Below are 27,277 nucleotides of genomic sequence, written 5' to 3'. Positions count from 1 at the left end.
CATGTACATAGGAGCAGTATTATAGTAGTTATATTCTTGTACATAGGAGCAGTATTCTAGTAGTTATATTCATGTACATAGGAGCAGTATTATAGTAGTTATATTCTTATACATAGGGGACAGTATTATAGTAGTTATATTCATGTACATAGGAGCAGTATTATAGTAGTTATATTCTTGTACATAGCAGCAGTATTATAGTAGTTATTTTCATGTATATAGGAGCAGTATTATAGTAGTTATATTCTTGTACATAGGGGCAGTATTATAGTAGTTATATTCTTGTATATAGGAGGCAGTATTATAGTAGTTATATTCTTGTACATAGGAGCAGTATTATAGTAGTTATATTCATGTATATAGGAGCAGTATTATAGTAGTTATATTCTTGTACATAGGGGCAGTATTATAGTAGTTATATTCTTGTATATAGGAGGCAGTATTATAGTAGTTATATTCTTGTACATAGGAGCAGTATTATAGTAGTTATATTCTTGTACATAGGAGCAGTATTATAGTAGTTATATTCATGTACATAGGAGCAGTATTATAGTAGTTATATTCTCGTACATAGGGGCAGTATTATAGTACTTATATTCTCGTACATAGGGGCAGTATTATAGTAGTTATATTCTCGTACATAGGAGCCGTATTATAGTAGTTATATTCTTGTACATAGGAGCAGTATTATAGTAGTTATATTCTTGTACATAGGGGCAGTATTATAGTAGTTATATTCTTGTACATAGGAGCAGTATTATAGTTGTTATATTCTTGTACATAGGGAGCAGTATTATAGTAGTTATATTCTTTTACATAGGAGCAGTATTATAGTAGTTATATTCTTGTACATAGGAGCAGTATTATAGTAGTTATATTCTTGTACATAGGGGGCAGTATTATAGTAGTTATATTCTTGTACATAGGAGCAGTATTATAGTAATTATATTCTTGTACATAGGGAGCAGTATTATAGTAGTTATATTCTTGTACATAGGAGCAGTATTATAGTAGTTATATTCTTGTACATAGGAGCAGTATTATAGTAGTTATATTCTTATACATAGGGGCAGTATTATAGTAGTTATATTCTTGTTCATAGGAGCAGTATTATAGTAGTTATATTCTTGTACATAGGGGAAGTATTATAGTAGTTATATACTTGTACATAGGGGGCAGTATTATAGTAGTTATATTCTTGTACATGGGATCAGTATTATAGTAGTTATATTCTTATACATAGGGGCAGTATTATAGTAGTTATATTCTTGTTCATAGGAGCAGTATTATAGTAGTTATATTCTTGTACATAGGGGAAGTATTATAGTAGTTATATTCTTGTACATAGGGGGCAGTATTATAGTAGTTATATTCTTGTACATGGGATCAGTATTATAGTAGTTATATTCTTGTACATGGGAGCAGTATTATAGTAGTTATATTCTTGTACATAGGAGCAGTATTATAGTAGTTATATTCTTGTACATAGGAGCAGTATTATAGTAGTTATATTCTTGTACATAGGGGCAGTATTATAGTAGTTATATTCTTGTACATAGGAGCAGTATTATAGTAGTTATATTCTTGTACATAGGAGCAGTATTATAGTAGTTATATTCTTGTACATAGGAGCAGTATTATAGTAGTTATATTCTTGTACATAGGGGGCAGTATTATAGTAGTTATATTCTTGTACATAGGGGGCAGTATTATAGTAGTTATATTCTTGTACATAGGGGGCAGTATTATAGTAGTTATATTCTTGTACATAGGGGACAGTATTATAGTAGTTATATTCTTGTACATGGGAGCAGTATTATAGTAGTTATATTCTTGTACATAGGAGCAGTATTATAGTAGTTATATTCTTGTACATAGGAGCAGTATTATAGTAGTTATATTCTTGTACATAGGAGCAGTATTATAGTAGTTATATTCTTGTACATAGGGGCAGTATTATAGTAGTTATATTCTTGTACATAGGAGCAGTATTATAGTAGTTATATTCTTGTACATGGGAGCAGTATTATAGTAGTTATATTCTTGTACATAGGGGCAGTATTATAGTAGTTATATTCTTGTACATAGGGGGCAGTATTATAGTAGTTATATTCTTGTACATGGGAGCAGTATTATAGTATTTATATTCTTGTACATAGGAGCAGTATTATAGTAGTTATATTCTTGTACATAGGAGCAGTATTATAGTAGTTATATTCTTGTACATAGGGGCAGTATTATAGTAGTTATATTCTTGTACATAGGGGACAGTATTATAGTAGTTATATTCTTGTACATAGGGGGCAGTATTATAGTAGTTATATTCTTGTACATAGGGGGCAGTATTATAGTAGTTATATTCTTGTACATAGGGGGCAGTATTATAGTATTTATATTCTTGTACATAGGGGACAGTATTATAGTAGTTATATTCTTGTACATGGGAGCAGTATTATAGTATTTATATTCTTGTACATAGGAGCAGTATTATAGTAGTTATATTCTTGTACATAGGAGCAGTATTATAGTAGTTATATTCTTGTACATAGGGGCAGTATTATAGTAGTTATATTCTTGTACATAGGGGACAGTATTATAGTAGTTATATTCTTGTACATAGGGGGCAGTATTATAGTAGTTATATTCTTGTACATAGGGGGCAGTATTATAGTAGTTATATTCTTGTACATAGGGGGCAGTATTATAGTATTTATATTCTTGTACATAGGAGCAGTATTATAGTAGTTATATTCTTGTACATAGGGGCAGTGTTATAGTACCGTATATTCCGGCGTATAAGACGACCCCCCTACTTTCCTGTTAAAATATAGAGTTTAGGATATATTCACCGTATAAGACTACCCCTTTTCCAACGCATACTAAACACCGGTAAAAATTAAAAAAAAACAGATTTGAATTTAACATGGTCCTTTTTTAATTTAAATTCTTATGACATGCAGGTATATAGCAGGAAAACTGTCACTCATAAACATATTAAAATAGGGGGGACCCCACGTCATTTTTTGGGGGGGTCCCCCATTCTAATAGCTAGTAAAGGCTAGGTATTCAGCTGGGGGCTGATATTAGTAGCCTGGGAAGCTCCGTGGGTATTACCCCCTTCCCAGGCTTCAAACATCTGCCCCAGCCGTCTGCTTAACCTCCGGTAGAGACTATAATGATGGTGGATCCCACGCCAATTTTCTTTTTAAAAAATCCTTTATTTTAACACTAAATGACAATTGAGGGGTTAATAAAGATGCAGTCCCTAAATTATTATTAATTTTGTAATTAATTTTTCCCAAAAATGTTGACGTGGGCTTCACCATATTTTTGTGTCCAGCCAGGTACAGCAGGCAGGAACGGGCTGCCCCCAACCACCAGCTGCCTATTTGTACCTGGCCGGACACAACAATATAGGGAAGCCCTTTTTTTCTTAATTATTTCATGAATTTCATGAAATAATTAAAAAAAAAAAGTACGTGGGGCTTCGCCCTATTTTTGTGTCCAGCCAGGTACAACTAGGCAGCTGGGGGCTGGAATCTGCAGCGCAGGGTTGCCCAAGCTTTCTGCCCCCCGCCCTCCCCGCTGCAAATTGCAGTCCGCAGCCACCCCGGAAAATGGCGCGTTCATAGAAGCGCCATCTTCTGGCGCTGTACCCAACTCATCCAGGGCCCTGGTGCGGTGGCTCACTGGGTAATAAAGGGGTTAAGGCCAGCTTGGCATTATCAGCTGGCCCTAAGCCCGAAATTCATGGGGTCACGCCAATATTAGACATGACCGCCATGAATTTCTAGTAAAGTAATTAAAAAAAACACAAACACCCAGAAAAAAGTCCTTTAATTGAAATAAAGACACAATTTTTTAATGTTCTAAATGAAACCATACTTACCATCACGCCCATTCCAGCTGAAGCCAACGATCTCCTGCAATAAAAGTAAAATAATAAAGCAACCTCATCCTTACCTCTCCATGGTTCCCAGGACCGGTCCAGCTCTGCTACATTCACATGACAGGCTGCACCGCAGCAGAACGCTGCCGTTCAGCTTGCCATGCGGCAGACACTGAGAAGCGCAGGCATGCTTGTGCTCCTCAGTGTCTGACTGTGACGGCATCCAGATGAGCCGAGATCATGTCCAATGAACTCGGCTCACCTCATGCACGTCACTGACAGCGTGGGAAAATTCTCCTGCTCCCCGCATGCGCAGTAGAAGTTTCCCACGCTGTCAGTGACGGACGTCCAGGAGGTGAGCTGACTTCATTGTCGGCTCATCTGGATGCCGTCACAGCCAGACACTGCAGAGCGCAAGCAAGCCTGCGCTTCTCAGTGTCTGCGGGATGACAGGCTGGATGGCGGCGTTCTGCTGCGGTCCAGCCTGTTATCTCGATGTAGCAGAGCTGGAGCTGTCCTGGGAACCATGGAAAGGTAAGGATGATGTTGCTTTATTATTTTTCTTTTATTGCAGGAGATCGTTGGCTTCAGCTGGAATGGGCGTGATGGTAAGTATGGTTTAATTTAGAACAATAAAGAATTGTGTGTTTATTTCAATTAAAGGACTTTATTCTGGGTGTTTGTGTTTTTTTTAACTTTGACTATGGGGTTAGTAATGGGGGTGTCTTATAGACGCCTCTCCATTACTAACCTGGGCTTGATGTCAGCTGGCATTATAAGCTGACATCAACCCCAGCCCTATTACCCCACTGCCACCGCTACAGGGCAGCGTGGAAGAGCGAGGCTAAGTGCCAGAATTGGCGCATCCTATGAATGCGCCATTTCTGGGGCGGCTGACGGCTGGTGTTTCTAGCCTGGGAGGGGGCCAATATTCATGGCTCCCTTCCTGGGCTATTAATATCAGCCCCCAGCTGTCTGCCTAGCCTTTGCTAGCTATTAAATTAGGGGGGACCCCACGTCATTTTTTTGGGGGGTTCCCCCATTTTAATAGCTAGTAAAGGCTAGGTATTCAGCTGGGGGCTGATATTAGTAGCCTGGGAAGCTCCGTGGGTATTACCCCCTTCCCAGGCTTCAAACATCTGCCCCAGCCGTCTGCTTAATCTCCGCTAGAGCCTAAAATTAAGGGGAACCCCACGCCAATTTTTTTTTAAATAAATCCGTTATTTTAACACTAGATGACAAGTACAGTAATCAACACTATCACTGTACTTATTATATATGTGACTGACATGTTTCTATCTATCTAATCTTTGCGTGATGCTCTATCTTTCTGTTATAAATTGTCGGGTACAGATGCTGAATTGCCGGCCGGCTTTTTTAAAGAGACAGTGCATGAAAACACTATTTGTTTTAATAAATCCTTTACACTAAATGACAAGTACAGTAAGCAACACTATCACTGTACTTCATATATATATGACTGACATGTTTCTATCTATCTAATCTATGTGTGAAGCTCTATTCTTTCTATTCTAAATTGTCGGGTGCCGGCTTATGCCGCTGCTGAATTGCCGGCTTTTCATATATTGTCACAGAAGCGATGCGAACTTCCCTGCTCCGGACACAGCGCAGCGCTTCTGTGACAAGTGAAAGCTGTCGGCACAGAAGCCCTGCGCTGTGTCCGGAGCTGGGAATACGCAGCGATGTGTCAGTTTCAGCACAGAAGCGCTGACTGTCTGGACCTACCGCCGCCGTATTTTAACTCCCTCCACCTTATATTAACTCCGACATGGCAGGGATACGGCCACGACAGCTTATTAACACCCCCAGAGTATCCCCGCATGTCAATTTCTGAAAGTTCAAAAGCATTACCGGCGTATTAGACGACCCCAGACTAGACAGAAGATTTTTCAGTCTTCAAAAGTCGTCTTATACGCCGGAATATACGGTAGTTTTATTCTTGTACATAGGGGAAGTATTATAGTAGTTATATTCTTGTACATTGGGGGCAGTATTATAGTAGTTATATTCTTGTACATAGGAGGCAGTAATATAGTAGTTATATTCTTGTACATAGGAGCAGTATTATAGTAGTTATATTCTTGTACATGGGAGCAGTATTATAGTAGTTATATTCTTGTACATAGGAGCAGTATTATAGTAGTTATATTCTTGTACATAGGGGCAGTATTATAGTAGTTATATTCTTGTACATAGGGGCAGTATTATAGTAGTTATATTCTTGTACATAGGAGCAGTATTATAGTAGTTATATTCTTGTACATAGGGGACAGTATTATAGTAGTTATATTCATGTACAGAGGAGCAGTATTATAGTAGTTATATTCTTGTACATAGCAGCAGTATTATAGTAGTTATATTCTTGTATATAGAGAGCAGTATTATAGTAGTTATATTCTTGTACATAGGAGCAGTATTATAGTAGTTATATTCATGTACATAGGAGCAGTATTATAGTAGTTATATTCTTGTATATAGAGAGCAGTATTATAGTAGTTATATTCTTGTACATAGGGGACAGTATTATAGTAGTTATATTCTTGTACATAGGAGCAGTATTATAGTAGTTATATTCTTGTACATAGCAGCAGTATTATAGTAGTTATATTCTTGTACATAGCAGCAGTATTATAGTAGTTATATTCTTGTATATAGAGAGCAGTATTATAGTAGTTATATTCTTGTACATAGGGGACAGTATTATAGTAGTTATATTCTTGTACATAGGAGCAGTATTATAGTAGTTATATTCTTGTACATAGCAGCAGTATTATAGTAGTTATATTCTTGTATATAGAGAGCAGTATTATAGTAGTTATATTCTTGTACATAGGGGCAGTATTATAGTAGTTATATTCTTGTATATAGGAGGCAGTATTATAGTAGTTATATTCTTGTACATAGGAGCAGTATTATAGTAGTTATATTCTTGTACATAGGAGCAGTATTATAGTAGTTATATTCATGTACATAGGAGCAGTATTATAGTAGTTATATTCTCATACATAGGGGCAGTATTATAGTAGTTATATTCTCGTACATAGGGGCAGTATTATAGTAGTTATATTCTCGTACATAGGAGCAGTATTATAGTAGTTATATTCTTGTACATAGGAGCAGTATTATAGTAGTTATATTCTTGTACATAGGGGCAGTATTATAGTAGTTATATTCTTGTACATAGGAGCAGTATTATAGTAGTTATATTCTTGTACATAGGGAGCAGTATTATAGTAGTTATATTCTTGTACATAGGAGCAGTATTATAGTAGTTATATTCTTGTACATAGGAGCAGTATTATAGTAGTTATATTCTTGTACATAGGGGGCAGTATTATAGTAGTTATATTCTTGTACATAGGATCAGTATTATAGTAGTTATATTCTTGTACATAGGAGCAGTATTATAGTAGTTATATTCTTATACATAGGGGCAGTATTATAGTAGTTATATTCTTGTTCATAGGAGCAGTATTATAGTAGTTATATTCTTGTACATAGGGGAAGTATTATAGTAGTTATATACTTGTACATAGGGGGCAGTATTATAGTAGTTATATTCTTGTACATGGGAGCAGTATTATAGTAGTTATATTCTTGTACATAGGAGCAGTATTATCGTAGTTATATTCTTGTACATGGGAGCAGTATTATAGTAGTTATATTCTTGTACATAGGGGGCAGTATTATAGTAGTTATATTCTTGTACATGGGAGCAGTATTATAGTAGTTATGTTCTTGTACATAAGGGGCAGTATTATAGTAGTTATATTCTTGTACATAGGAGCAGTATTATAGTAGTTATATTCTTGTACATAGGGGCAGTATTATAGTAGTTATATTCTTGTACATAGGGGAAGTATTATAGTAGTTATATTCTTGTACCTAGGAGGCAGTAATATAGTAGTTATATTCTTGTACATAGGAGCAGTATTATAGTAGTTATATTCTTGTACATGGGAGCAGTATTATAGTAGTTATATTCTTGTACATAGGAGCAGTATTATAGTAGTTATATTCTTGTACATAGGGGAAGTATTATAGTAGTTATATTCTTGTACATAGGGGAAGTATTATAGTAGTTATATTCTTGTACATAGGGGGCAGTATTATAGTAGTTATATTCTTGTACATGGGAGCAGTATTATAGTACTTATATTCTTGTACATAGGGGGCAGTATTATAGTAGTTATATTCTTGTACATAGGGGCAGTATTATAGTAGTTATATTCTTGTACATAGGGGCAGTATTATAGTAGTGATATTCTTGTATATAGGAGCAGTATTATAATAGTTATATTCTTGTACATAGGAGCAGTATTATAGTAGTTATATTCTTGTACATAGGGGGCAGTATTATAGTAGTTTTATTCTTGTACATAGGGGAAGTATTATAGTAGTTATATTCTTGTACATAGGGGGCAGTATTATAGTAGTTATATTCTTGCACATAGGGGCAGTATTATAGTAGTTATATTCTTGTACATAGGAGCAGTATTATAGTAGTTATATTCTTGTACATAGGAGCAGTATTATAGTAGTTATATTCTTATACATAGGGGCAGTATTATAGTAGTTATATTCTTGTTCATAGGAGCAGTATTATAGTAGTTATATTCTTGTACATAAGGGAAGTATTATAGTAGTTATATACTTGTACATAGGGGGCAGTATTATAGTAGTTATATTCTTGTACAAGGGAGCAGTATTATAGTAGTTATATTCTTATACATAGGAGCAGTATTATAGTAGTTATATTCTTGTACATGGGAGCAGTATTATAGTAGTTATATTCTTGTAAATGGGAGCAGTATTATAGTAGTTATATTCTTGTACATGGGAGCAGTATTATAGTAGTTATGTTCTTGTACATAAGGGGCAGTATTATAGTAGTTATATTCTTGTACATAGGAGAAGTATTATAGTAGTTATATTCTTGTACATAGGGGCAGTATTATAGTAGTTATATTCTTGTACATAGGGGAAGTATTATAGTAGTTATATTCTTGTACATAGGGGGCAGTATTATAGTAGTTATATTCTTGTACATAGGGGCAGTATTATAGTAGTTATATTCTTGTACATGGGAGCAGTATTATAGTAGTTATATTCTTGTACATAGGAGCAGTATTATAGTAGTTATATTCTTGTACATAGGGGCAGTATTATAGTAGTTATATTCTTGTACATAGGGGAAGTATTATAGTAGTTATATTCTTGTACATAGGGGAAGTATTATAGTAGTTATATTCTTGTACATAGGGGGCAGTATTATAGTAGTTATATTCTTGTACATGGGAGCAGTATTATAGTAGTTATATTCTTGTACATAGGGGGCAGTATTATAGTAGTTATATTCTTGTACATAGGGGCAGTATTATAGTAGTTATATTCTTGTACATAGGGGCAGTATTATAGTAGTGATATTCTTGTATATAGGAGCAGTATTATAATAGTTATATTCTTGTACATAGGAGCAGTATTATAGTAGTTATATTCTTGTACATAGGGGGCAGTATTATAGTAGTTATATTCTTGTATATAGGAGCAGTATTATAGTAATTATATTCTTGTACATAGGGGGCAGTATTATAGTAGTTATATTCTTGTACATAGGGAGCAGTATTATAGTAGTTATATTCTTGTACATAGGGGCAGTATTATAGTAGTTATATTCTTGTACATAGGAGCAGTATTATAGTAGTTATATTCTTGTACATAGGGGGCAGTATTATAGTAGTTATATTCTTGTACATAGGGAGCAGTATTATAGTAGTTATATTCTTGTACATAGGGGCAGTATTATAGTAGTTATATTCTTGTTCATAGGGAGCAGTATTATGGTAGTTATATTCTTGTACATAGGGGCAGTATTATAGTAGTTATATTCTTGTACATAGGGGCAGTATTATAGTAGTTATATTCTGGTACATAGGGGCAGTATTATAGTAGTTATATTCTTGTACATAGGGGCAGTATTATAGTAGTTGTATTATAGTAGTTATATTCTTGTACATAGGAGCAGTATTATAGTAGTTATATTCTTGTACATAGGAGCAGTATTATAGTAGTTATATTCTTGTACATAGGGAGCAGTATTATAGTAGTTATATTCTTGTACATAGGGGCAGTATTATAGTAATTATATTCTTGTACATAGGGAGCAGTATTATAGTAGTTATATTCTTGTACAAAGGAGCAGTATTATAGTAGTTATATTCTTGTACATAGGAGCAGTATTATAGTAGTTATATTCTTATACATAGGGGCAGTATTATAGTAGTTATATTCTTGTTCATAGGAGCAGTATTATAGTAGTTATATTCTTGTACATAGGGGAAGTATTATAGTAGTTATATTCTTGTACATAGGGGGCAGTATTATAGTAGTTATATTCTTGTACATAAGAGGCAGTAATATAGTAGTTATATTCTTGTACATAGGAGCAGTATTATAGTAGTTATATTCTTGTACATGGGAGCAGTATTATAGTAGTTATATTATTGTACATAGGAGCAGTATTATAGTAGTTATATTCTTGTACATAGGGGCAGTATTATAGTAGTTATATTCTTGTTCATAGGGAGCAGTATTATGGTAGTTATATTCTTGTACATAGGAGCAGTATTACAGTAGTTATATTCTTGTACATAGGGGCAGTATTATAGTAGTTATATTCTTGTACATAGGGGAAGTATTATAGTAGTTATATTCTTGTACATAGGGGGCAGTATTATAGTAGTTATATTCTTGTACATAAGAGGCAGTAATATAGTAGTTATATTCTTGTACATAGGAGCAGTATTATAGTAGTTATATTCTTGTACATGGGAGCAGTATTATAGTAGTTATATTATTGTACATAGGAGCAGTATTATAGTAGTTATATTCTTGTACATAGGGGCAGTATTATAGTAGTTATATTCTTGTTCATAGGGAGCAGTATTATGGTAGTTATATTCTTGTACATAGGAGCAGTATTATAGTAGTTATATTCTTGTACATAGGGGCAGTATTATAGTAGTTATATTCTTGTACATAGGGGCAGTATTATAGTAGTTATATTCTTGTACATAGGGGCAGTATTATAGTAGTTGTATTATAGTAGTTATATTCTTGTACATAGGAGCAGTATTATAGTAGTTATATTCTTGTACATAGGGGGCAGTATTATAGTAGTTATATTCTTGTACATAGGGGCAGTATTATAGTAATTATATTCTTGTACATAGGGAGCAGTATTATAGTAGTTATATTCTTGTACAAAGGAGCAGTATTATAGTAGTTATATTCTTATACATAGGGGCAGTATTATAGTAGTTATATTCTTGTTCTTAGGAGCAGTATTATAGTAGTTATATTCTTGTACATAGGGGAAGTATTATAGTAGTTATATACTTGTACATAGGGGGCAGTATTATAGTAGTTATATTCTTGTACATAGGAGCAGTATTATAGTAGTTATATTCTTGTACATGGGAGCAGTATTATAGTAGTTATATTCTTGTACATAGGGGGCAGTATTATAGTAGTTATATTCTTGTACATGGGAGCAGTATTATAGTAGTTATGTTCTTGTACATAAGGGGCAGTATTATAGTAGTTATATTCTTGTACATAGGAGCAGTATTATAGTAGTTATATTCTTGTACATAGGAGCAGTATTACAGTAGTTATATTCTTGTACATAGGGGCAGTATTATAGTAGTTATATTCTTGTACATAGGGGAAGTATTATAGTAGTTATATTCTTGTACATAGGGGGCAGTATTATAGTAGTTATATTCTTGTACATAGGAGGCAGTAATATAGTAGTTATATTCTTGTACATAGGAGCAGTATTATAGTAGTTATATTCTTGTACATAGGGGGCAGTATTATAGTAGTTATATTCTTGTACATAGGAGGCAGTAATATAGTAGTTATATTCTTGTACATAGGAGCAGTATTATAGTAGTTATATTCTTGTACATAGGGGCAGTATTATAGTAGTTATATTCTTGTACATAGGGGAAGTATTATAGTAGTTATATACTTGTACATAGGGGGCAGTATTATAGTAGTTATATTCTTGTTCATAGGGAGCAGTATTATGGTAGTTATATTCTTGTACATAGGGGCAGTATTGTAGTTATATTCTTGTACATAGGGGCAGTATTATAGTAGTTATATTCTTGTTCATAGGGAGCAGTATTATGGTAGTTATATTCTTGTACATAGGGGCAGTATTATAGTAGTTATATTCTTGTACATAGGGGCAGTATTATAGTAGTTATATTCTTGTACATAGGGGCAGTATTATAGTAGTTATATTCTTGTACATAGGGGCAGTATTATAGTAGTTGTATTATAGTAGTTATATTCTTGTACATAGGAGCAGTATTATAGTAGTTATATTCTTGTACATAGGAGCAGTATTATAGTAGTTATATTCTTGTACATAGGGAGCAGTATTATAGTAGTTATATTCTTGTACATAGGGGCAGTATTATAGTAATTATATTCTTGTACATAGGGAGCAGTATTATAGTAGTTATATTCTTGTACAAAGGAGCAGTATTATAGTAGTTATATTCTTGTACATAGGAGCAGTATTATAGTAGTTATATTCTTATACATAGGGGCAGTATTATAGTAGTTATATTCTTGTTCATAGGAGCAGTATTATAGTAGTTATATTCTTGTACATAGGGGAAGTATTATAGTAGTTATATACTTGTACATAGGGGGCAGTATTATAGTAGTTATATTCTTGTACATAGGAGCAGTATTATAGTAGTTATATTCTTGTACATGGGAGCAGTATTATAGTAGTTATATTCTTGTACATAGGGGGCAGTATTATAGTAGTTATATTCTTGTACATGGGAGCAGTATTATAGTAGTTATGTTCTTGTACATAAGGGGCAGTATTATAGTAGTTATATTCTTGTACATAGGAGCAGTATTATAGTAGTTATATTCTAGTACATAGGAGCAGTATTACAGTAGTTATATTCTTGTACATAGGGGCAGTATTATAGTAGTTATATTCTTGTACATAGGGGAAGTATTATAGTAGTTATATTCTTGTACATAGGGGGCAGTATTATAGTAGTTATATTCTTGTACATAAGAGGCAGTAATATAGTAGTTATATTCTTGTACATAGGAGCAGTATTATAGTAGTTATATTCTTGTACATGGGAGCAGTATTATAGTAGTTATATTCTTGTACATAGGAGCAGTATTATAGTAGTTATATTCTTGTACATAGGGGCAGTATTATAGTAGTTATATTCTTGTTCATAGGGAGCAGTATTATGGTAGTTATATTCTTGTACATAGGAGCAGTATTATAGTAGTTATATTCTTGTACATAGGGGCAGTATTATAGTAGTTGTATTCTTGTACATAGGGGCAGTATTATAGTAGTTATATTCTTGTACATAGGGGCAGTATTATAGTAGTTATATTCTTGTACATAGGGGCAGTATTATAGTAGTTGTATTATAGTAGTTATATTCTTGTACATAGGAGCAGTATTATAGTAGTTATATTCTTGTACATAGGAGCAGTATTATAGTAGTTATATTCTTGTACATAGGGGGCAGTATTATAGTAGTTATATTCTTGTACATAGGGGCAGTATTATAGTAGTTATATTCTTGTACATAGGGGCAGTATTATAGTAGTTATATTCTTGTACATAGGGGCAGTATTATAGTAGTTGTATTATAGTAGTTATATTCTTGTACATAGGAGCAGTATTATAGTAGTTATATTCTTGTACATAGGAGCAGTATTATAGTAGTTATATTCTTGTACATAGGGGGCAGTATTATAGTAGTTATATTCTTGTACATAGGGGCAGTATTATAGTAATTATATTCTTGTACATAGGGAGCAGTATTATAGTAGTTATATTCTTGTACAAAGGAGCAGTATTATAGTAGTTATATTCTTATACATAGGGGCAGTATTATAGTAGTTATATTCTTGTTCATAGGAGCAGTATTATAGTAGTTATATTCTTGTACATAGGGGAAGTATTATAGTAGTTATATACTTGTACATAGGGGGCAGTATTATAGTAGTTATATTCTTGTACATAGGAGCAGTATTATAGTAGTTATATTCTTGTACATGGGAGCAGTATTATAGTAGTTATATTCTTGTACATAGGGGGCAGTATTATAGTAGTTATATTCTTGTACATGGGAGCAGTATTATAGTAGTTATGTTCTTGTACATAAGGGGCAGTATTATAGTAGTTATATTCTTGTACATAGGAGCAGTATTATAGTAGTTATATTCTTGTACATAGGAGCAGTATTATGGTAGTTATATTCTTGTACATAGGAGCAGTATTATAGTAGTTATATTCTTGTACATAGGAGCAGTATTATAGTAGTTATATTCTTGTACATAGGGGGCAGTATTATATTAGTTATATTCTTGTACATAGGGGCAGTATTATAGTAGTGATATTCTTGTATATAGGAGCAGTATTATAATAGTTATATTCTTGTACATAGGAGCAGTATTATAGTAGTTATATTCTTGTACATAGGGGGCAGTTTTATAGTAGTTTTATTCTTGTACATAGGGGAAGTATTATAGTAGTTATATTCTTGTACATAGGGGGCAGTATTATAGTAGTTATATTCTTGCACATAGGGGCAGTATTATAGTAGTTATATTCTTGTACATAGGAGCAGTATTATAGTAGTTATATTCTTGTACATAGGGGGCAGTATTATAGTAGTTATATTCTTGTACATAGGAGCAGTATTATAGTAGTTATATTCTTGTACATAGGAGCAGTATTATGGTAGTTATATTCTTGTACATAGGAGCAGTATTATAGTAGTTATATTCTTGTACATAGGAGCAGTATTATAGTAGTTATATTCTTGTACATAGGGGGCAGTATTATATTAGTTATATTCTTGTACATAGGAGCAGTATTATAGTAGTTATATTCTTGTACATAGGAGCAGTATTATAGTAGTTATATTCTTGTATATAGGAGCAGTATTATAGTAATTATATTCTTGTACATAGGGGGCAGTATTATAGTAGTTATATTCTTGTACATAGGGAGCAGTATTATAGTAGTTATATTCTTGTACATAGGGGCAGTATTATAGTAGTTATATTCTTGTACATAGGAGCAGTATTATAGTAGTTATATTCTTGTACATAGGGGGCAGTATTATAGTAGTTATATTCTTGTACATAGGGAGCAGTATTATAGTAGTTATATTCTTGTACATAGGGGCAGTATTATAGTAGTTATATTCTTGTTCATAGGGAGCAGTATTATGGTAGTTATATTCTTGTACATAGGGGCAGTATTATAGTAGTTATATTCTTGTACATAGGGGCAGTATTATAGTAGTTATATTCTAGTACATAGGGGCAGTATTATAGTAGTTATATTCTTGTACATAGGGGCAGTATTATAGTAGTTGTATTATAGTAGTTATATTCTTGTACATAGGAGCAGTATTATAGTAGTTATATTCTTGTACATAGGAGCAGTATTATAGTAGTTATATTCTTGTACATAGGGAGCAGTATTATAGTAGTTATATTCTTGTACATAGGGGCAGTATTATAGTAATTATATTCTTGTACATAGGGAGCAGTATTATAGTAGTTATATTCTTGTACAAAGGAGCAGTATTATAGTAGTTATATTCTTGGACATAGGAGCAGTATTATAGTAGTTATATTCTTATACATAGGGGCAGTATTATAGTAGTTATATTCTTGTTCATAGGAGCAGTATTATAGTAGTTATATTCTTGTACATAGGGGAAGTATTATAGTAGTTATATTCTTGTACATAGGGGGCAGTATTATAGTAGTTATATTCTTGTACATAGGAGCAGTATTATAGTAGTTATATTCTTGTACATGGGAGCAGTATTATAGTAGTTATATTCTTGTACATAGGGGGCAGTATTATAGTAGTTATATTCTTGTACATGGGAGCAGTATTATAGTAGTTATGTTCTTGTACATAAGGGGCAGTATTATAGTAGTTATATTCTTGTACATAGGAGCAGTATTACAGTAGTTATATTCTTGTACATAGGGGCAGTATTATAGTAGTTATATTCTTGTACATAGGGGAAGTATTGTAGTAGTTATATTCTTGTACATAGGGGGCAGTATTATAGTAGTTATATTCTTGTACATAAGAGGCAGTAATATAGTAGTTATATTCTTGTACATAGGAGCAGTATTATAGTAGTTATATTCTTGTACATGGGAGCAGTATTATAGTAGTTATATTATTGTACATAGGAGCAGTATTATAGTAGTTATATTCTTGTACATAGGGGCAGTATTATAGTAGTTATATTCTTGTTCATAGGGAGCAGTATTATGGTAGTTATATTCTTGTACATAGGAGCAGTATTATAGTAGTTATATTCTTGTACATAGGGGCAGTATTATAGTAGTTATATTCTTGTACATAGGGGCAGTATTATAGTAGTTATATTCTTGTACATAGGGGCAGTATTATAGTAGTTGTATTATAGTAGTTATATTCTTGTACATAGGAGCAGTATTATAGTAGTTATATTCTTGTACATAGGAGCAGTATTATAGTAGTTATATTCTTGTACATAGGGGGCAGTATTATAGTAGTTATATTCTTGTACATAGGGGCAGTATTATAGTAATTATATTCTTGTACATAGGGAGCAGTATTATAGTAGTTATATTCTTGTACAAAGGAGCAGTATTATAGTAGTTATATTCTTATACATAGGGGCAGTATTATAGTAGTTATATTCTTGTTCTTAGGAGCAGTATTATAGTAGTTATATTCTTGTACATAGGGGAAGTATTATAGTAGTTATATACTTGTACATAGGGGGCAGTATTATAGTAGTTATATTCTTGTACATAGGAGCAGTATTATAGTAGTTATATTCTTGTACATGGGAGCAGTATTATAGTAGTTATATTCTTGTACATAGGGGGCAGTATTATAGTAGTTATATTCTTGTACATGGGAGCAGTATTATAGTAGTTATGTTCTTGTACATAAGGGGCAGTATTATAGTAGTTATATTCTTGTACATAGGAGCAGTATTATAGTAGTTATATTCTTGTAAATAGGAGCAGTATTACAGTAGTTATATTCTTGTACATAGGGGCAGTATTATAGTAGTTATATTCTTGTACATAGGGGAAGTATTATAGTAGTTATATTCTTGTACATAGGGGGCAGTATTATAGTAGTTATATTCTTGTACATAGGAGGCAGTAATATAGTAGTTATATTCTTGTACATAGGAGCAGTATTATAGTAGTTATATTCTTGTACATAGGGGGCAGTATTATAGTAGTTATATTCTTGTACATAGGAGGCAGTAATATAGTAGTTATATTCTTGTACATAGGAGCAGTATTATAGTAGTTATATTCTTGTACATAGGGGCAGTATTATAGTAGTTATATTCTTGTACATAGGGGAAGTATTATAGTAGTTATATACTTGTACATAGGGGGCAGTATTATAGTAGTTATATTCTTGTTCATAGGGAGCAGTATTATGGTAGTTATATTCTTGTACATAGGGGCAGTATTGTAGTTATATTCTTGTACATAGGGGCAGTATTATAGTAGTTATATTCTTGTTCATAGGGAGCAGTATTATGGTAGTTATATTCTTGTACATAGGGGCAGTATTATAGTAGTTATATTCTTGTACATAGGGGCAGTATTATAGTAGTTATATTCTTGTACATAGGGGCAGTATTATAGTAGTTATATTCTTGTACATAGGGGCAGTATTATAGTAGTTGTATTATAGTAGTTATATACTTGTACATAGGAGCAGTATTATAGTAGTTATATTCTTGTACATAGGAGCAGTATTATAGTAGTTATATTCTTGTACATAGGGAGCAGTATTATAGTAGTTATATTCTTGTACATAGGGGCAGTATTATAGTAATTATATTCTTGTACATAGGGAGCAGTATTATAGTAGTTATATTCTTGTACAAAGGAGCAGTATTATAGTAGTTATATTCTTGTACATAGGAGCAGTATTATAGTAGTTATATTCTTATACATAGGGGCAGTATTATAGTAGTTATATTCTTGTTCATAGGAGCAGTATTATAGTAGTTATATTCTTGTACATAGGGGAAGTATTATAGTAGTTATATACTTGTACATAGGGGGCAGTATTATAGTAGTTATATTCTTGTACATAGGAGCAGTATTATAGTAGTTATATTCTTGTACATGGGAGCAGTATTATAGTAGTTATATTCTTGTACATAGGTGGCAGTATTATAGTAGTTATATTCTTGTACATGGGAGCAGTATTATAGTAGTTATGTTCTTGTACATAAGGGGCAGTATTATAGTAGTTATATTCTTGTACATAGGAGCAGTATTATAGTAGTTATATTCTAGTACATAGGAGCAGTATTACAGTAGTTATATTCTTGTACATAGGGGCAGTATTATAGTAGTTATATTCTTGTACATAGGGGAAGTATTATAGTAGTTATATTCTTGTACATAGGGGGCAGTATTATAGTAGTTATATTCTTGTACATAAGAGGCAGTAATATAGTAGTTATATTCTTGTACATAGGAGCAGTATTATAGTAGTTATATTCTTGTACATGGGAGCAGTATTATAGTAGTTATATTCTTGTACATAGGAGCAGTATTATAGTAGTTATATTCTTGTACATAGGGGCAGTATTATAGTAGTTATATTCTTGTTCATAGGGAGCAGTATTATGGTAGTTATATTCTTGTACATAGGAGCAGTATTATAGTAGTTATATTCTTGTACATAGGGGCAGTATTATAGTAGTTGTATTCTTGTACATAGGGGCAGTATTATAGTAGTTATATTCTTGTACATAGGGGCAGTATTATAGTAGTTATATTCTTGTACATAGGGGCAGTATTATAGTAGTTGTATTATAGTAGTTATATTCTTGTACATAGGAGCAGTATTATAGTAGTTATATTCTTGTACATAGGAGCAGTATTATAGTAGTTATATTCTTGTACATAGGGGGCAGTATTATAGTAGTTATATTCTTGTACATAGGGGCAGTATTATAGTAGTTATATTCTTGTACATAGGGGCAGTATTATAGTAGTTATATTCTTGTACATAGGGGCAGTATTATAGTAGTTATATTCTTGTACATAGGGGCAGTATTATAGTAGTTGTATTATAGTAGTTATATTCTTGTACATAGGAGCAGTATTATAGTAGTTATATTCTTGTACATAGGAGCAGTATTATAGTAGTTATATTCTTGTACATAGGGGGCAGTATTATAGTAGTTATATTCTTGTACATAGGGGCAGTATTATAGTAATTATATTCTTGTACATAGGGAGCAGTATTATAGTAGTTATATTCTTGTACAAAGGAGCAGTATTATAGTAGTTATATTCTTATACATAGGGGCAGTATTATAGTAGTTATATTCTTGTTCATAGGAGCAGTATTATAGTAGTTATATTCTTGTACATAGGGGAAGTATTATAGTAGTTATATACTTGTACATAGGGGGCAGTATTATAGTAGTTATATTCTTGTACATAGGAGCAGTATTATAGTAGTTATATTCTTGTACATGGGAGCAGTATTATAGTAGTTATATTCTTGTACATAGGGGGCAGTATTATAGTAGTTATATTCTTGTACATGGGAGCAGTATTATAGTAGTTATGTTCTTGTACATAAGGGGCAGTATTATAGTAGTTATATTCTTGTACATAGGAGCAGTATTATAGTAGTTATATTCTTGTACATAGGAGCAGTATTACAGTAGTTATATTCTTGTACATAGGGGCAGTATTATAGTAGTTATATTCTTGTACATAGGGGCAGTATTATAGTAGTTATATTCTTGTACATAGGGGGCAGTATTATAGTAGTTATATTCTTGTACATAGGAGGCAGTAATATAGTAGTTATATTCTTGTACATAGGAGCAGTATTATAGTAGTTATATTCTTGTACCTAGGGGGCAGTATTATAGTAGTTATATTCTTGTACATAGGAGGCAGTAATATAGTAGTTATATTCTTGTACATAGGAGCAGTATTATAGTAGTTATATTCTTGTACATGGGAGCAGTATTATAGTAGTTATATTCTTGTACATAGGAGCAGTATTATAGTAGTTATATTCTTGTACATAGGGGCAGTATTATAGTAGTTATATTCTTGTTCATAGGGAGCAGTATTATGGTAGTTATATTCTTGTACATAGGAGCAGTATTATAGTAGTTATATTCTTGTACATAGGGGCAGTATTATAGTAGTTATATTCTTGTACATAGGGGCAGTATTATAGTAGTTATATTCTTGTACATAGGGGCAGTATTATAGTAGTTATATTCTTGTACATAGGGGCAGTATTATAGTAGTTGTATTATAGTAGTTATATTCTTGTACATAGGAGCAGTATTATAGTAGTTATATTCTTGTACATAGGAGCAGTATTATAGTAGTTATATTCTTGTACATAGGGGGCAGTATTATAGTAGTTATATTCTTGTACATAGGGGCAGTATTATAGTAATTATATTCTTGTACATAGGGAGCAGTATTATAGTAGTTATATTCTTGTACATAGGGAGCAGTATTATAGTAGTTATATTCTTGTTCATAGGAGCAGTATTATAGTAGTTATATTCTTGTACATAGGGGAAGTATTATAGTAGTTATATACTTGTACATAGGGGGCAGTATTATAGTAGTTATATTCTTGTACATAGGAGCAGTATTATAGTAGTTATATTCTTGTACATGGGAGCAGTATTATAGTAGTTATATTCTTGTACATAGGGGGCAGTATTATAGTAGTTATATTCTTGTACATGGGAGCAGTATTATAGTAGTTATGTTCTTGTACATAAGGGGCAGTATTATAGTAGTTATATTCTTGTACATAGGAGCAGTATTATAGTAGTTATATTCTTGTACATAGGAGCAGTATTACAGTAGTTATATTCTTGTACATAGGGGCAGTATTATAGTAGTTATATTCTTGTACATAGGGGAAGTATTATAGTAGTTATATTCTTGTACATAGGGGGCAGTATTATAGTAGTTATATTCTTGTACATAGGAGGCAGTAATATAGTAGTTATATTCTTGTACATAGGAGCAGTATTATAGTAGTTATATTCTTGTACATAGGGGGCAGTATTATAGTAGTTATATTCTTGTACATAGGAGGCAGTAATATAGTAGTTATATTCTTGTACATAGGAGCAGTATTATAGTAGTTATATTCTTGTACATAGGGGCAGTATTATAGTAGTTATATTCTTGTACATAGGGGAAGTATTATAGTAGTTATATTCTTGTTCATAGGAGCAGTATTATAGTAGTTATATTCTTGTACATAGGGGAAGTATTATAGTAGTTATATACTTGTACATAGGGGGCAGTATTATAGTAGTTATATTCTTGTACATAGGAGCAGTATTATAGTAGTTATATTCTTGTACATGGGAGCAGTATTATAGTAGTTATATTCTTGTACATAGGGGGCAGTATTATAATAGTTATATTCTTGTACATGGGAGCAGTATTATAGTAGTTATGTTCTTGTACATAAGGGGCAGTATTATAGTAGTTATATTCTTGTACATAGGAGCAGTATTATAGTAGTTATATTCTTGTACATAGGAGCAGTATTACAGTAGTTATATTCTTGTACATAGGGGCATTATTATAGTAGTTATATTCTTGTACATAGGGGAAGTATTATAGTAGTTATATTCTTGTACATAGGGGGCAGTATTATAGTAGTTATATTCTTGTACATAGGAGGCAGTAATATAGTAGTTATATTCTTGTACATAGGAGCAGTATTATAGTAGTTATATTCTTGTACATAGGGGCAGTATTATAGTAGTTATATTCTTGTACATAGGGGAAGTATTATAGTAGTTATATTCTTGTACATAGGGGGCAGTATTATAGTAGTTATATTCTTGTACATGGGAGCAGTATTATAGTAGTTATATTCTTGTACATAGGGGCAGTATTATAGTAGTGATATTCTTGTATATAGGAGCAGTATTATAATAGTTATATTCTTGTACATAGGAGCAGTATTATAGTAGTTATATTCTTGTGCATAGGGGGCAGTATTATAGTAGTTTTATTCTTGTACATAGGGGAAGTATTATAGTAGTTATATTCTTGTACATAGGGGGCAGTATTATAGTAGTTATATTCTTGCACATAGGGGCAGTATTATAGTAGTTATATTCTTGTACATAGGAGCAGTATTATAGTAGTTATATTCTTGTACATAGGGGGCAGTATTATAGTAGTTATATTCTTGCACATAGGGGCAGTATTATAGTAGTTATATTCTTGTACATAGGAGCAGTATTATAGTAGTTATATTCTTGTACATAGGGGGCAGTATTATAGTAGTTATATTCTTGTACATAGGAGCAGTGTTATAGTAGTTATATTCTTGTACATAGGAGCAGTGTTATAGTAGTTATATTCTTGTACATAGGGGGCAGTATTATAGTAGTTATATTCTTGTACATAGGAGCAGTATTATAGTAGTTATATTCTTGTACATAGGAGTAGTATTATAGTAGTTATATTCTTGTATATAGGAGCAGTATTATAGTAATTATATTCTTGTACATAGGGGGCAGTATTATAGTAGTTATATTCTTGTACATAGGGAGCAGTATTATATTAGTTATATTCTTGTACATAGGGGCAGTATTATAGTAGTTATATTCTTGTACATAGGAGCAGTATTATAGTAGTTATATTCTTGTACATAGTGGGCAGTATTATAGTAGTTATATTCTTGTACATGAGAGCAGTATTATAGTAGTTATATTCTTGTACATAGGGGCAGTATTATAGTAGTTATATTCTTGTTCATAGGGAGCAGTATTATGGTAGTTATATTCTTGTACATAGGAGCAGTATTATAGTAGTTATATTCTTGTACATAGGGGCAGTATTATAGTAGTGATATTCTTGTACATAGGGGCAGTATTATAGTAGTTATATTCTTGTACATAGGGACAGTATTATAGTAGTTATATTCTTGTACATAGGGAGCAGTATTATAGTAGTTATATTCTTGTATATAGGGGGCAGTATTATAGTAGTTATATTCCTGTACATAGGGGGCAGTATTATAGGAGTTATATTCTTGTACATAGGGGCAGTATTATAGTAGTTATATTCTTGTACATAGGGGCAGTATTATAGTAGTTATATTCTTGTACATAGGGGAAGTATTATAGTAGTTATATTCTTGTACATAGGGGGCAGTATTATAGTAGTTATATTCTTGTACATGGGAGCAGTATTATAGTAGTTATATTCTTGTACATAGGGGGCAGTATTATAGTAGTTATATTCTTGTACATAGGGGCAGTATTATAGTAGTTATATTCTTGTACATAGGGGCAGTATTATAGTAGTGATATTCTTGTATATAGGAGCAGTATTATAATAGTTATATTCTTGTACATAGGAGCAGTATTATAGTAGTTATATTCTTGTGCATAGGGGGCAGTTTTATAGTAGTTTTATTCTTGTACATAGGGGAAGTATTATAGTAGTTATATTCTTGTACATAGGGGGCAGTATTATAGTAGTTATATTCTTGCACATAGGGGCAGTATTATAGTAGTTATATTCTTGTACATAGGAGCAGTATTATAGTAGTTATATTCTTGTACATAGGGGGCAGTATTATAGTAGTTATATTCTTGTACATAGGAGCAGTATTATAGTAGTTATATTCTTGTACATAGGGGCAGTATTATAGTAGTTATATTCTTGTACATAGGAGCAGTGTTATAGTAGTTATATTCTTGTACATAGGAGCAGTGTTATAGTAGTTATATTCTTGTACATAGGGGGCAGTATTATAGTAGTTATATTCTTGTACATAGGAGCAGTATTATAGTAGTTATATTCTTGTACATAGGAGCAGTATTATAGTAGTTATATTCTTGTATATAGGAGCAGTATTATAGTAATTATATTCTTGTACATAGGGGGCAGTATTATAGTAGTTATATTCTTGTACTTAGGAGCAGTATTATAGTAGTTATATTCTTGTACATAGGGGCAGTATTATAGTAGTTATATTCTTGTACATAGGAGCAGTATTATAGTAGTTATATTCTTGTACATAGTGGGCAGTATTATAGTAGTTATATTCTTGTACATGAGAGCAGTATTATAGTAGTTATATTCTTGTACATAGGGGCAGTATTATAGTAGTTATATTCTTGTTCATAGGGAGCAGTATTATAGTAGTTATATTCTTGTATATAGGAGGCAGTATTATAGTAGTTATATTCTTGTACATAGAGGCAGTATTATAGTAGTTATATTCTTGTACTTAGGGAGCAGTATTATAGTAGTTATATTCTTGTACATAGGAGCAGTATTATAGTAGTTATATTCTTGTACATAGGAGCAGTATTATAGTAGTTATATTCTTGTACATAGGGGCAGTATTATAGTAGTTATATTCCTGTACATAGGGGGCAGTATTATAGGAGTTATATTCTTGTACATAGGGGCAGTATTATAGTAGTTATATTCTTGTACATAGGGGCAGTATTATAGTAGTTATATTTCTTTGCCGTTCTACTGAGCTCCTCAATATGTTATGGTACTTAGTCAGGGTTATTAATGAACACACAGTAAAGCTGCTTCCAGTGTAGATGATGTGAGGGATTATAGAAGCTGACATCGTAGCAAAACTCTTTTCTTACATGGTCTTCACCGTGTTGTCCTAGCGGTCGTTACCGTTAATGTGCAGTGTGATCTGATCCCCCCTTACTACGCTGTAATTGCCTCGCGGCGTGTTGAATGATCGGAGTTGTCTGTATGTTATGCCGTGGAATAGTCTTGCCATACGTTGGGTAGCGGCGTGGATTGTCAGTATACATCCTCTGCAGTTGTTGTCTGTAAACCCTTTACAATAGCGGCCCCATTATTCTACACTTACACTCCGGGGAAATTTCAGCTTTATGCGTCTCCTCTGCACATTCTCTAATGCGCCTTCCTCACAGGGATCGGGAAACACATTGATTTTTTTTTTTATTTTGGGTTAGAAAAAAAATAAAAACTTCAACCATTTGATTATATTTTCTCATGAATTATGCCTCGTAAGAAATGTCTAATATGGTCGGTTAGAAGGGAATGTAAAGACAATACCAAATCCAGCCCGGGTGCGTTGCTTTGCTGACTTTTCAGACCACCGCTGGTACGTTTAAGTTGTCCGAGGCAAAGGACGTTGTTTTTTCCATCTTTTTTTTTTTTTTTTGAAGATTATTCAAGGGGAAATATAGCAAAAAAAAACAAAACAAAACAAAAAATCTTCTGCCTGCTGTTTCCGGGAAGCCTTTGATGTGAGCTTTCTCACCTGGAGGAGCTCTTCTCTGCTGATTGATGTTCTTTGAAGCATTTTCCACCAGACACAAGTTGTCTCGATATTGGGAATATGAGAAGGAGGAGGCTCCGCTCTTTATTTCCCTTTCAGCCTTATGATTTGACAGTTTCTGCATTTCCAGATTTCCCATACTAAGGGAAAAAGATTTTCGCAGAAAAAGCAAAAAAAAAAAAAAAAAAATTCTTCATCTTTTGCAAACTCTGCTGGACGGGTCTGTGGTAAGTGAAATCCAGTGTATATTAAGGTGTCTGCCAGCAGCTTTGTCTGCAAATGCTGCATGCATCATTACAGAGGCACCTAACATTTTGTGCATGTAGATGAGGAAGAACACCATTTCTGGTCATTGCATTACTTTTATCCTTTTTTCACCAGTGTCCCCCTCTGCAGGCTGTATTTTTAATTTTCAGTTGTCTCGGAGCTGGTAGATGGACAGTCGCTCCTTCTGATGTCTCCCCTACACAGCACACACAGACATGAGGGCGTTCTGCTCTCCTGCCTCTATGTAGCGCGTGTTCAGCAGCAGCAGCAGCAGCATCATGGAGGACATTATACGGCAGTACTGAGCAGTGTAGCTGGGAATCTAGCACTGCAGTAAAATACATTTCCAATGTGTCTGCCTGGTCTCCCGTTGTGCTGAGTTCGTCTCTTCCCATCTCCATGAACGATAAGCCTGTGAGTGGTTGCTTAATCAGTATTTTGCACAGCTTTCGACTTTATTCTGGGGGGGCCTGCTGCATCCTGCAGTGCATAGTATGGTGACCTAGTGTTAGTAAATACAGCTGCATTTTTTGTGACGTTTTATTTCACATATTCATAAAAGCAGCAGCATGTAGGACATTATAGAGCAGTACTGAGCAGTGTAGCTGTGAGTCTAGCACTACAGTAATATATATTTACAATAAGTCTGCCTGCTCTTCTCTGTGCTGAATGCTCCTCCTCCCATCTCCATGAATAGTAGACGTGTCAGTGGTTTTCACCAGTATTTTGCACCTGTGCTTCTTCGGCTTTTATCACATGGACCTCTTTCATCCTGCAGTGCATTAGTATTGTGACCTGGAGAATTAGCAAGCTGTGAAAGGCCGAAGGAGGAGGTTAGTGATAAATGGTGAGCGGCAGATGGGGAAAGAGGATAACCAATTGGGATGTTAAAATCTCCCATGATTATCGTGGGGATGTCGCAGGATAGAAAATTTGGAAGCCAGGCAGCAAAGTGATCCAGGAACTGACGGGAGGGACCTTGAGGGCGATAGACAACCGCCACTCGCAGGGAGAAGGGCCGGTAGAGTCTGACTGTGTGGACCTCCAAAGAAGGGAAGATAAGGGAGGGTACTGGGGGGATAACCTGAAAAGTCCATTTTGTCGAAAGAAGCAGACCATCTCCTCCCCCTGATCTGTTGTCAGGTCGCGGGGTATGAGAGAAATGTAGGCCACCATAGGAGAAAGCTGCAGCGGTGGTGGTGTCCGACTGCTGGATCCAGGTTTCAGTGAGAGCCAGAAGGTTGAGGGAATTAGAGAGGGAAAAGTCATGGATGTAAGAGAGTTTATTACAAGCTGAGCGTGCATTCCAAAGGGCACAGTTGAATGAGACAGGAGATATGCCGGGAATATTAATGAGATTAGCAGGGTTTCTGAATGTAACAGGGAAAGAGTTAGTGTTATTATTACTGGAGGGTCCTGGATTAGGGGAAAGATGACTTTACACAGCAGTACTGAGCAGTGTAGCTGGGAATCTAGCACTGTGGTAAAATAGATTTGTAATTAGCCTGCCTGGTCTCTCTCTGCTCTGAGTTCTCCTCTTCCCCTCTCTATAGACTTCAGTGTTCTCTGTAACCTACCACCTCACTGCTGGCAGTCAGTCTTGCTTTGACCAAGATAGATTGGAGCTGTTTTTTCAAAAG

At 33.5% G+C, this 27,277-nt stretch overlaps 1 protein-coding gene across 3 annotated transcripts in view; it reads left to right on the top strand.

Moving 5' to 3' along the window:
* ZFAT (zinc finger and AT-hook domain containing) overlaps positions 1-27,277 on the top strand; it is a 346,703-nt gene that overhangs the window by 134,154 nt on the left and 185,272 nt on the right. The gene's annotated exons all lie outside the window — the stretch shown is intronic.

Source organism: Phyllobates terribilis, unplaced genomic scaffold (genome assembly GCF_046119375.1).
Source record: "Phyllobates terribilis strain yellow unplaced genomic scaffold, ASM4611937v1 Scaffold_4__5_contigs__length_816908805, whole genome shotgun sequence".
In the NCBI taxonomy this organism is placed as follows: domain Eukaryota; kingdom Metazoa; phylum Chordata; class Amphibia; order Anura; family Dendrobatidae; genus Phyllobates; species Phyllobates terribilis.
The sequence above is the reverse complement of the archived record's forward strand: the minus strand, read 5'-3'. Positions and strand labels throughout refer to the sequence as shown.